At 31.9% G+C, this 12,472-nt stretch overlaps 1 long non-coding RNA gene across 1 annotated transcript; it reads right to left on the reverse strand.

Moving 5' to 3' along the window:
* Window positions 1–4,894: 4,894 nt before the first annotated feature.
* LOC136272281 (uncharacterized) lies at window positions 4,895–5,487 on the reverse strand. The gene is made up of 2 exons (XR_010710240.1): window positions 5,348–5,487; window positions 4,895–5,048 (listed from the first exon to the last, which is right to left on the reverse strand). It is a non-coding gene; the product is annotated as an uncharacterized lncRNA (long non-coding RNA).
* Between the last annotated feature and the right edge of the window lie 6,985 nt (window positions 5,488–12,472).

The raw sequence follows: 12,472 nt of genomic DNA on the forward strand, positions 1-12,472 counted from the left end.
GAAACTCCAACTTTAAAATTGGAAAAATCAACTTTAAAGGAGATTCCAGGATTAAAGTTGGAAATTCCAACTTTAAAGTTGGAATAAAAAAATTTACAACGTGGCACTAATATACGCTTCCTTAAAAACCAGCCTATGATAAAATGTTGTACTTATCATATACAGTGCTTTATTTTACGGCACATTCCAAGAACATTTTCATGAATGTTTTATTTCGCTCAAACCATATCAATGGTACATGAGGTACAAAAACAAAAATATTTACAAATGTACAAATACAGTGTCAAGTTAGGAAGAGTACAGAGTGAAATAAATCGAGCTAATATTTTTTTAATAAATATGGACAATTTTTTTTAATGAATCAATGTATTCATAAGGTTCCCAAATTTATAAGTGTTAACAGTTGTTGTACAGTGTATATTTTTCTTCAATTAATTTGTTGCGGAATAAAGAAAATGCCTGACATTCAATAGTATAGTGGTATTCGTCACCCAAAGTGTTTTTATTACATAACGAACAAATTCTATGACATCTTTCTATGTTATTCCATCTTCCAGTTTCAATTGTTAATTTATGATTACAGGTTCTAAATTTTGTAAAAATGAATCTTAAGTCATTTGGAAGTTTTTTAAGATAAGTTTCCTGTCCAAAGCTTTTCTTACATATTCTGTAATTCAAACATTTGGGTGCATTTTCTACATTCCTGAACCAATCTTGTAAAAACTGATTTATGAGCGTCTCTTTAACAATAGATTTTAGCCAGTTGATACTAGAAAAACGTTGATTTATCCAGACATAGGAAAGACCACATGAGTTAAGAATATCTCTAACATATTTCAACCATGGGTGCATAAACGAACCCTCAGAAAAACATTTATAAAAAGAGTGATACATTATATGCGTAAGCTTACAATCATGTGCCAGTAAAAGTTTAGCCCAATAAGTTATTAGTCGTACCTTGATAAAAATAATCAAAGGGTATCGTCCAGTTTCATTCAAGGATGGGTAATAGGACTGAATTTAACTTAAAACATGAGACCACATCGCTCACCTGAACAACAGGTCTTGTATAATTCTAATTCGAAATGCTTGAATATGAAATTCTGAAAATATTATAAACCTCTCATATATTCCATAATGATATAATACATTAAACAATACATAAAAAGAAGCCTACATTTTTTAAAATCATACCCTAATATCTATGATACATTAACTGACCAATCTTAAAATCTTACATTTCCCTATTATATTTCTATGTTGGTCCCTCTTGGGACCCCTGCATTGGTCCGGAGTCAAATTTTTAACAGTTTATAATGCTCATAATATATATCATACAAGCTTTAACGTTTATATTGGCATTTCTGGTGCAGTGGTTCTTGAGTAGATGTTAAAATTTCCCCATTATATTTTTGTTAAACTTTGAATCCCTCTTGGTGCCAAGTATTGATCTGAGGGTCAGGTTAAACAATTTACAATCTACCTTAACTGGGGATGTTTGCATTGTAATATCAAAAATCGTAGAATTGTAGTTCTTGAAAAGATTTTAAAACATATTTCTTATATAATCGATGTTGAATTGAACTCCTCTTGGTAGTCATGATGTTAATAACAATTTAGAATCTACACTATCTGAAAATACTTGCATAGTAATCTCACAAGTTGTAGCTTTGTAGTTCTTGAAGGAGAATGTTTTAAAACATTTTCCCTATATATTTCTTTGTTAAACTTAAGAATTAGTCCTGAGGTCACGGTTTTAACAAATTAGAATCTTCACGATGTATACAAGTTTTAATGTACAAATGTACATGAAGTGCAGGGGTTCTTAGGAACATTTTTGTTAAGACACACACCTTTTTTGCTGAACATTTCGTAATTATCTCCCTTTAAAAAAGGGTTTCAACCTTTTCAACTTTATTTTAACAGACTTGAATCCCCTTCCCATACGGATGCTTTGTAATAAATTTGATTAAATTTACCTCAGTGTTTCTAGAAAAGTAAAAAATGGGAAAAGTTTACAGACAGATGAATGGACGGATGTTGGGGAACAGGTGATCAGAAAAACTCACTTGAACCTTCGCTTCAGGTGAGCTAAAAACCTCATGTCATGAATATTTTAAACAATTTTCTTCTAGGATCACCGGTATAAAATTCAGCTTCTTTTTTTTATTATGCTTAACACACAATGTAGCATTAATATTCATGATATTGGCGATACCGTATATTGATAAAACACCATAAGGTCATTCCAAGTTTTTTCTATGTTTAGCGTCCGCGGACGGATTGGTTTTGAGATGTAAAAATTAAAACAAAAACACAATTTTTGTTCATAAAGTCAGATCGCGTTTTCATATGTCGGGCTCAGGATCGCACTTTTAAATCCAGGTCAGAAATCAAATATAACAACATTCATAATGGCAATCATTTAGTAGGTATTTGTTATTTTTGTCACAAAGTGAAGAAAATACTTCAAAATATATAACAAATTTTATTTTGTTGAACTTTTAAAGTTGTGGTTTTTTTTCTAAGGTTTGTGGGTTTTTTCCTGATAGAAAGATAGGTTTTTGAGTTTTCGGTGGACGCTAAACAAAGAAAAAACTTGCAATGGCCTAATCATTGAGATATTATTTTGCAAAAATGTTGTCCCATCTTGACGTTGTCTTCCGTTGATGTGAAGATCGACGATATCATATCAATTCAATTTGCATATTGAACGATATCAATGTCAATATTATCATTTTATGCACGACGTCATCGATATCGACATCATAATTGGTCTGAATTCTGATCTTAGCTATGCTTTTTTTCATTTTAAAATAGGAAAGGTCTCTCATTGTTCACAACAGTAATGATTAAAGAACAACATTTGGCTCTTTGATAAGAATTCAATAACTCGTGGGATAAATTACTTCACAATAAACTTAAGGAAACAAAATAATAATACATGTGTACTACTACCCCCACCCCCACCCCACCCCCTAAAACTAGCATCGGTTCCCTAAAGATGGTTGTGTGAGCTACTGGATCTGAACTAAACACATAACGTATATTTGAATGGAATATCAATAAAAGTACATTATTGTTCAGATTTACATATACTCGTCAACACGCAGGACAATGCTTTTGCTGATTAATCAACTACTCTGATTCATTCCAGCCACTTATAGTTTTTTAATTATTTTAATGAGAATAGATTGTAACACTATAATGTTTTATAGTGCATAACAACCCTTGTAGAATAACAACCACTAAATTTAATATTGCATATCCTATTTAGTGGATTTAACGGACATCAGTTTCAAGGATATGTAAATTTGTGGCCATTAATCCTATCAATACAAAATGATATTAGAAATCGCACTTCATGGATCAATTAAACAAGGAAATCCATGAAAATGGGCATTAAACGAACATCGATGAAACCACAGCATCTGTAAACACATTCAGTAAACGAATACATTCAGGGCTTTTGTCTGATTCTGTGAACTTTCAAGTCCCCTGTACATGTGAAAATAATCAAAACAGCAAGAAATCTATTACGGTATTCAGTTTTGTTATACCCCTGTAAAACAGTTACTTACGAAAGCCGAATAGGGCCACATTAAAAAATATTTTTATCTCGTAATAACGAGTAAATTATCTCGTTATTACGAGAAAAGATCTCGTAATTACGAGAAAAGATCTCTCGTTATTACGAGTTATTTATCTCGTTATTACGAGTTATTTATCTCGTTATTACGAGAAAAGATCTCGTAATTACGAGAAAAGATCTCGTTATTACGAGATAATTTTCTCGTTATTACGAGAAAAGATCTCGTTATTACGAGTTAATTTTCTCGTTATTACGAGAAAAGATCTCGTTATTACGAGTTAATTTTCTCGTTATTACGAGTTAATTTTCTCGTTATTACGAGAAAAGATCTATATAAAGTTGTGCGTTTCTGAAAAGAATTTGACTGGCTCACCCTTTTAGTCTATCTTTTTCATTACAGGAACGTTGATTCAATTTTGATTGATATTTAAAAATAACAACGATCATTATTTATTAATTTCTACATATCAAAATGATTGGATTTGACATTTTATCTTATATGAATAAAAGGAAAAAACTTCATGTAATTTTACTATTCAACTTATATATATTATAATCCCACTCCGAAGTAAATACCAGGTAGTCCTATAGTCGTAAAAACACAATTCTATTAGTTACAGATAACTTTAATGACTATATAGTTTTAGTCATGGATATGGATATACAGGATTTACCCGAATTTGTGTTTTATATGTTCATACACAACCTTCATGTACATTGAAAATAATTGATTAAATATATATACATTTTGGAGTCTGAAAACAAATTACACGTATCCTTTTTAATTATTGAAATATAGTTCAATGAATTTATTAATCAATCTGCTTTGCTACTTCTTCTGAAATTTCTTTAAAACTGCTTAGTCCGATTTAATATCTATTTATGCGTACGTCAATTATTTGATCAGTGCATTGCAGTGTCCAATGTAAATATAGATCGAAGTCTATTGACCGGCGTTTTCGCGAAAATGTGTTATTGATTAGAAGGGGTATAACAAAACAGTTGTTGACTGTGTCTCGGCCAACAGTTGATCTGTCGGACCGGCCCGCAAACTGTTGCCCGCGGCCTTCGGCCTTGAGCAACAGTTTGCGAGCCGGTCCGACTGATCAACTGTTGCCCTCGACCCCAGTCAACAACTGTATATTATAAAACATTCATATTTAGACATCATAACAATTCAAACAAACAGATGAAATGAAATACATGATCACAAATTAATACAACATGAGATACATGTGTATAATATATAACTGTCTATTGCACGAATTAATGTATTTGTATACAAGCATACTAGTAATATCACAATGTTAATTCAAAAGGTCAGTGCTTATGGTGCTGACTCCATTGCTGGAGGGGGCGCCAGTTTGAGCTGGACGTTTTCTTGGTTGAAGATGCTGGAGGATCCTCGGTGTGACTTGGGGGCCGATGAACTAGACAGTTCACTCAGGAGAGACATCTACAGAACAAAATAGTACATGAATGCTGACTATATTTTTGCTATTCTCACCATGTTTTGAAATGAGGTATAGTATTGCATTAAAAGAAAAAAGTTTGTGAACTCTTTATTTTGACAACAATTAGCCCCACTTTAAAGCTTTCTTACACAGAAATGTCCAAACTATCCATGTTTACAGTTCTTTCTTAAGTGCACGTATAATTCAAACATAGATTTTTTGGGGGGTCATTTATTTTTGGTCATTTCTTATACTGTACCAAATACAGGCATTGGTAATGGAAAATGGACAAATATCTCACCCTTGAAGGCGTCTTTAAACATCTTTTCTCAAAATCCAAGGCTTGACTGTGTTTTGGATCAACAGTAATTTATGCCAAAAGAAAAAAAAGAAATGATTTATTTAGCTGATATTTCAACCCTCAGTTACATATCATTTTTATGAATAAGAATGACATATGAAAAGAACAAATTAACATTATTCATTAACTTCGACTGACACCTTGCCCAACAAAACAACCACAGATGACTTACATCTTTGCCTTTGGGTTGCCCGCGGTTACTGTGACTAAGTTGGAATCTGGTGCTTTGGTACTGGCCTCGTTTCCGATGACTACAGAGAAAGCAGACCCAGGAATCCTCACCGTCAATTACATGGACCGAACCTATGGACTGTAGGCATCCTTTATGATAACTGTGTCCACATCTAATATATACAAATAAATGAATATTTCAATCACTTTTTGGTTTAAATATTGTATATAAATGGTTTTAATGCAATACTCCCTTAAGGCATTTTTAAACAAGAATTTTTTTGTTAAGGGGTGTAAAAACTATAGCATCGATATCTACTAGTATTCACTAATGTCAATAATTGTAGCTGCAGAGACATTGCACATTGCAATATATACCTTGTGTCGATATCGTATCGATATCGATCATTTTATTATTGTGAAAAATCATAATCTTTTAGGCATATTTTGCATAAATGTTATCTCATCTTGAAATTGTCTTACCTTGATGTCAATATCAACGGTATTATATTTATTTCCCTATATCAAAAAGGCAAATACGAATAATCAGAATGATATCGATTTCAATATTGTCATTTTGTGCACATGGTATTCGACCAAAGTGTTTGTATCTTTTTTAAATTTTAAACAGCAACAGTAAGGATTAAGGTACAGTATTTTACTCTTTCATAAGAAGTACCAGTATATAACTTTGGAGATAAATTACAATATAAAATTTCTTCATTTCTAGTATTTAATACACTTTAATCATTGAAATACTAGTATTGCACGTCCGTTTTGGTCACCGATTTACAATTTGAATTACATGATAGCTGGTTGTTTTGTTTCCCATTTATAAACCATATCATTACACTACATGAAAAAGAAGACTGGATCGGCACAGCAACCTCCTGAGATACCGGAATATCATTTTCCATCATTTTCCTTTTAATTTTATAAGTACTTCATTATACTTTGATAAATTATTTGAACAATTTAAATATACTAGTATTATATATTATATTAATCAATTCAATAATTATATTTCCTTAGTTTTGTTTATATTAATCCTCTAATCAATTCAAAATTTATCCTCAATTATGTTTGTTTTTGGCGTTTATCTACAAATCAATTACAATGTACGAGTATTTCCTTTATCATGTTAATGTTGATGTCAATCTACCAAACAATTCAGTGATGTTAACCATTTGAGAATATTTTAAACAAAATTCGAAAACCAATGTTTAATCAACACCTGTTAAGATATCATGAGTTTTGTAACTCAAATATGAATACATATATATATCGTACATCTGTTTATTTTTGTGATGATCATTTTACTTTTACATCACTAATACTACAACATCTAGTATATTGTTTGTGTCACACGAAAAAAGTAGGTATTAATATAAGGTACAAGTCTACAAATTGTATTCTACTGATAATGTACTGATAATGTACTATTTAATGGCAATTGGCAATACTTTTAACTAACTAATAATAGAACAGTAAGCTGAGGTTAACTTATCATATAGTTCTAAGGCCTGCAAAAGGCTAAAATCAGTCTAATACGATGCGATATATTATATTTCAGATACAGTTATGTATAATTCAAACACGTCAAGTGGCTTCAATGATGACTTGAATGATTTGATCTGTCATGGTCCTGACCTAAGACCTAGAATCTTCGTTCAACGTTAATGGACTTTCTTTGAACAGCACTTATGTGGGTGAATTATTCGAAAAGTTATGCCAATTAGTTCAGAAAAGGGGAATATAGCATTTCACACATAGGTTTTCAATGACCTTGCCTCTGACCAAAAGCACTGCACACCCTCATTAAAATACACTTTGTGCGCAAAATATAAGCTTTACTGGGTCAAAGGGACAAAAAAGCGATGTCAGACAGATAGATTGATAAGCCACCCGTAGATCTGGTCCCTAATTTAGCAGTTTAAGTAATATTATTGGTGCCGCCATTCTACACTTGGTGTATGATTAAAGATCTGATGTGTGGGCCTAGGGAACTTTCTATAAGACACTTGCATTCCCTCTCTCATCTCCTCCTTCTCATACAGCTTCCTTTTCCGCCCTTGTTCCTCTTGTCAACCCAACCGGTTAAATCTCAGTCTCTCAGCACTCACTGTTTTCAGTGTGGCTATGCCATGCGGTAATATACTAGTGGTTATAGCGTCCATGTACTGCTTTCCCCTACAATATGTAACTTTATGTATAAGGATTTTATTTACCAGGAAAGGCATATATCAATAACTTTTATAAAAATTCTATATTAAACACAACTTCCCCTTAACTTAACCAAAATCATTTGTTAAATTGAAAGAAAAGTAAAAATAAGATTTTCAAATACATGTATCTCATACTTTTTATGGTCAGGTTTCTGGTAGTACAAGATGGGCTGACAACCAAGCTGTTTTCTTCTATTTGTCAGGACAGTAGGCTTATTTATTCACGCGCTAGCTTATACTTAGAAGGTGGAATCAAGTACCGGTAGACCCCTTCATGCATATTATGTGACTTCACAGCGAAAAACAAAAAAAAATCTAAAGCTCATGACCAACAGTTTTCACAATCATGGTTGTATACATTTGTTAAATATGATCTAATCTTATTTTAACTATTTTCTAAGTTTTGTTTGAATACAGTTTCTTAGGAGTGCTATATATGTTACTTGTTATGGTTGGTATATTCTTAGAATGGCTACCATGATTGGTAAACATTGTCTCCGCCACTGTAGTCACAGAGCGTTTTGTTGTGTGCTTTCCCAACGCTAAAACAAAATACAATCATACGTCCTTATTACCACTCAAGAATAGTACACTGTGGTATGAAATAAAAACCCACATTTCTTGACTCTTGGGCTTTTTAAACTCTGGTTTTTTCCCCATTAAGTTGTTATTCAATACATTCTCTAGGGAATATCATATTACCTGTTATGTTACTATGAGTAGCTATTCTTGTTTGCTTTCTGAATGCTGAAACCAAAAGCAACGAAACATTTTACTTTTATTTTTGGTTTTCTTTGTTGAGAATGGTTCTATTCAAAATCTTGTCTTTCTCAAGAATAAAGAAATTTTGTGCATTAAATTGTCATTCAAACAAAAACACAATCCAAAAGATTTACATGTATGAACAAATAAATACTTACTATAATGAAACCTACCGGCTTTCCAATGGTTGCGATCCAAAGATATTAAGTCTCATGATTAAAGCATGTAAATTGTTTACTCATATTGTTTGTAACAGTAAGAACTAAACAGTCAAATGATATTGTAAAGTTATTAATTCAAATACATTAAAAGTCTTTAAAACCTAGGTCAAACTAGATACTTATCATAGAACAATGAATTCATAAGGATGCTTGGAAAAAATATAGGACTACATGTACTAGCTTATTAATTTTCTATAAATAGTTTCACATTTCAATATGGTTCCTTTGCTTAGTCATCAATAGGCGTCATTTGAATCTTACTCACCAGTTGTAATACTAATACAGCCATGTAAAATGTGACACTCTTCATCAGGCCCACAATTACATATGAGACCACAGTCCTGTCCATAATTTTGATTTGGGCATGCGGTGGAACAGTTATCTCCGTGAGTTCCAGGAGGACAGCCTGCAACAGATCAGAAAAATGGAGTCAATTGTGAACAACTCTTGCAGTTAAATGTACCGGGTGCAATGAACATATTTTGATTTGATCAACCAATCTGAACTTATTCATACGGGCGCATGTTCCGTTGACGAGATGGAAGTTTGTGCAACATTCACCCCTGAAAAAATGACATAATGTTAGAAATTCATATGGTGGAATTTTCAGTTATTCAACATTTTAACCTAAAGGGGAAAATTTGATCCTACATAACTTTGAACTAACTTATTTAACATATAAAGATATACACATGTAATCATCATATTGTTTTTTTTTTAAATATACCGTTAGTTTGCATGCTACAATTTTCATTTTGAAGATAAAAGACGTATTTCCTTAACATACCGTTCATTTCGACACAATCCTTTAATACCTTTAAAGGATATGATCAGTAAGATCAAATACATGTTTCTACGGCTCCGGTATTTAGAGAAATATCATCCGTTTTTGGTGATTTGCCTCATTTACTTGTAGTTTGATCTACATGATTGGCTTGTAACTATATTTCCCAATTAACCCAATTAACCAATTATCATACTATATTTAGAATGACCTAGCACAGGAACCGCTTGTTGACACACCGAATTATCATTTCCTAATATTGATAGATTTTTATTGCAACTTCAATATACCGGTATTTCCTCTATACATTTTCAATTTATTCAAACTAATTTAAAAAATTTTTACGTAATAAATGGTTATGAAAATTCATTCCTCCTCAGTCTGTAAATAAAATTTCTTAAGATACGTGTGTGTGTGTGTGTGTGTGTGTGTGTGTGTGTGTGCTTCTTGTGCCGCTACTGGTTACATTTTCAATAGTAATTAGCGATGATTTTGACATAAGAGGAGAACAGTATGTTGAATACAGTTCCGTAAGCAAGATAATCATACTGCTTAAAGGCCTGCAATGCTAAACCCCACGGAAGCGTTTTAGTGCCACGTTGTAATTTTTTCTTTAAAACTCCAACTTTAATGTTGGAAATTCCAACTTTAATCTTGAAACTTCCAATCGTGGAATTCAAATTTTAACTCAGAATTTCCAATTTTAAAGTTTTCAACTTTAATGTAGATTTTTCCAACTTTAATCCTGAAGTTTCAGCCTTTTTTGTTCGAACATTATATCACAGGTAAACTGGGCATAAACTTAAAGTTGTATATCTATAAACTAGAAGTTTTCATATAAAAATATAATATTAAAACGTTTAAATATATACAGTATCAGATATCAAATATACCGAAATAATTTTGAATCAAATAAATGTTATCTTAATATGTAAAACAAGAGGGTGGTGTTAATTAGATGAAACACACTAAGAGGCAATTAAGATCACTTATTAAAAGACATTCGTCTGAAATTGAAAAATTTAACTTATCGTAATAACAACAGAAAATTAAAATTGGAAATTCCAAGATTAAAATTAGAAACTCCAACTTTAAAATTGGAAAAATCAACTTTAAAGGGGATTCCAAGATTAAAGTTGGAAATTCCAACTTTAAAGTTGGAATAAACAAAATTTACAACGTGGCACTAATATACGCTTCCTTAAAAACCAGCCTAAAATAAAACGTTGTCCTTATCATATACAGTGCTGTATATTACGGCACATTCCAAGAACATTCAAGGATGGGTAATATAACTGAATGTAACTTAAAACATGAGGCCCATGGACCACATCGCTCACCTGAACAACAGGTCTTGTGTAATTCTAGTTCGAAATGCTTGAATATGAAATTCTGAAAATATTATAAACCTCTCAAGATGTTACAATACATTAAACATAAAAAGAAGCCTACATTTCTTAAAATATTACCCTAATATCTGTGATACATTAACTGACCAATCTTAAAATCTTATATTTCCTTATTATATTTCTATGTTGAACTTAAACTCCCTCTTTGGACCCCTGCATCGGTCCGGGTCAAATTTTCAACAATTTATAATGCTCACAATATTTATCATACAAGCTTTAACGTTAGTATTGGCATTTCTGGTGCGGTGGTTCTTGAGAAGATTTTAAAATTTCCCCTATTTATTTCTGTTAAACTTTGAACCCCTCTTGGTGCCAAGTATTGATCTCAGGGTCAGGTTAAACAATTTTCAATCTACATTAACATGGGATGTTTGCATAGTAATATCAAAAATCGTAGCATTGTAGTTCTTGAAAAGATTTTAAAACATATCTCTTATATAATCGATGTTGAATTGAACTCCTTTTGGTAGTCATGATTTTAACGATTTAGAATCTACACTATCTGAGAATACTTGCATAATAATCTAACAAGTTGTAGCTTTGTAGTTCTTGGAGAAGAATGTTTTAAAACATTTTCCCTTTATATTTCTTTGTTGAACTTAAGCATTAGTCCTGAGGTCACGGTTTTAACAAAGTGGAATCTTCACGATGTATACAAGTTTTAATGTACAAATGTACATGTAGTGCAGTGGTTCTTAAGAAAAAATTTTTTAAGACACACACCTTTTTCGCCGAACATTTCGTAATTATCCCCCTTTTAAAAAGGGTTTCAACCTTTATTTTAATCATTTTGAATCCCCTGGCTTCCTATACGGATGCTTCGTGATAAATTTGATTAAATTTAGCTCAGTCTTTCTAGAAAAGTAAAATATGGGAAAAGTTTACAGACAGATAAATGGACGGATGTTGGGGAACAGGTGATCAGAAACGCTCACTTGAACCTTCGGTTCAGGTGAGCTTAAAAGCCTCATGTCATGAATATTTTCAACAATTTTCTTTTAGGATCACAGGTATAAAATTCAGCTAGCTTTTTTTTAAAATTATGTTCAACACACAATGTAGCATCGATATCAATGATATTGACGATACTGTATATTGATAGACACCATAATCATTGAGATGTTATTTTGCAAAAATGTTGTCCCATCTTGACGTTTTCTTAAATGTACTTTAATGTCAATATCGACGATATCATATCAATCCAATTTGCATACTGAACGATATCATCATTTTATGCATGACGTCATCGATATCGACATCATAATTGGTCTGAATTTTGATCTTAGCTATGCTTTGTTTCATTTTAAAATAGGAAAGGACTCTCACTGTTCACAAGAGTAATGATTAAAGTACAACATTTGGCTCTTTGATAAGAAGTCTATAACACATGGGATAAATCACTTCACAATAAACTTAAGAAAACATACATTCGTGTACTACTACCCCCCCCCCCCCCCTAAAACTAGCATCAGTTCCCTAAAGATGACTGTGTG

The sequence above is a fragment of the Magallana gigas genome, chromosome 2, assembly GCF_963853765.1.
Source record: "Magallana gigas chromosome 2, xbMagGiga1.1, whole genome shotgun sequence".
NCBI lineage: Eukaryota > Metazoa > Mollusca > Bivalvia > Ostreida > Ostreidae > Magallana > Magallana gigas.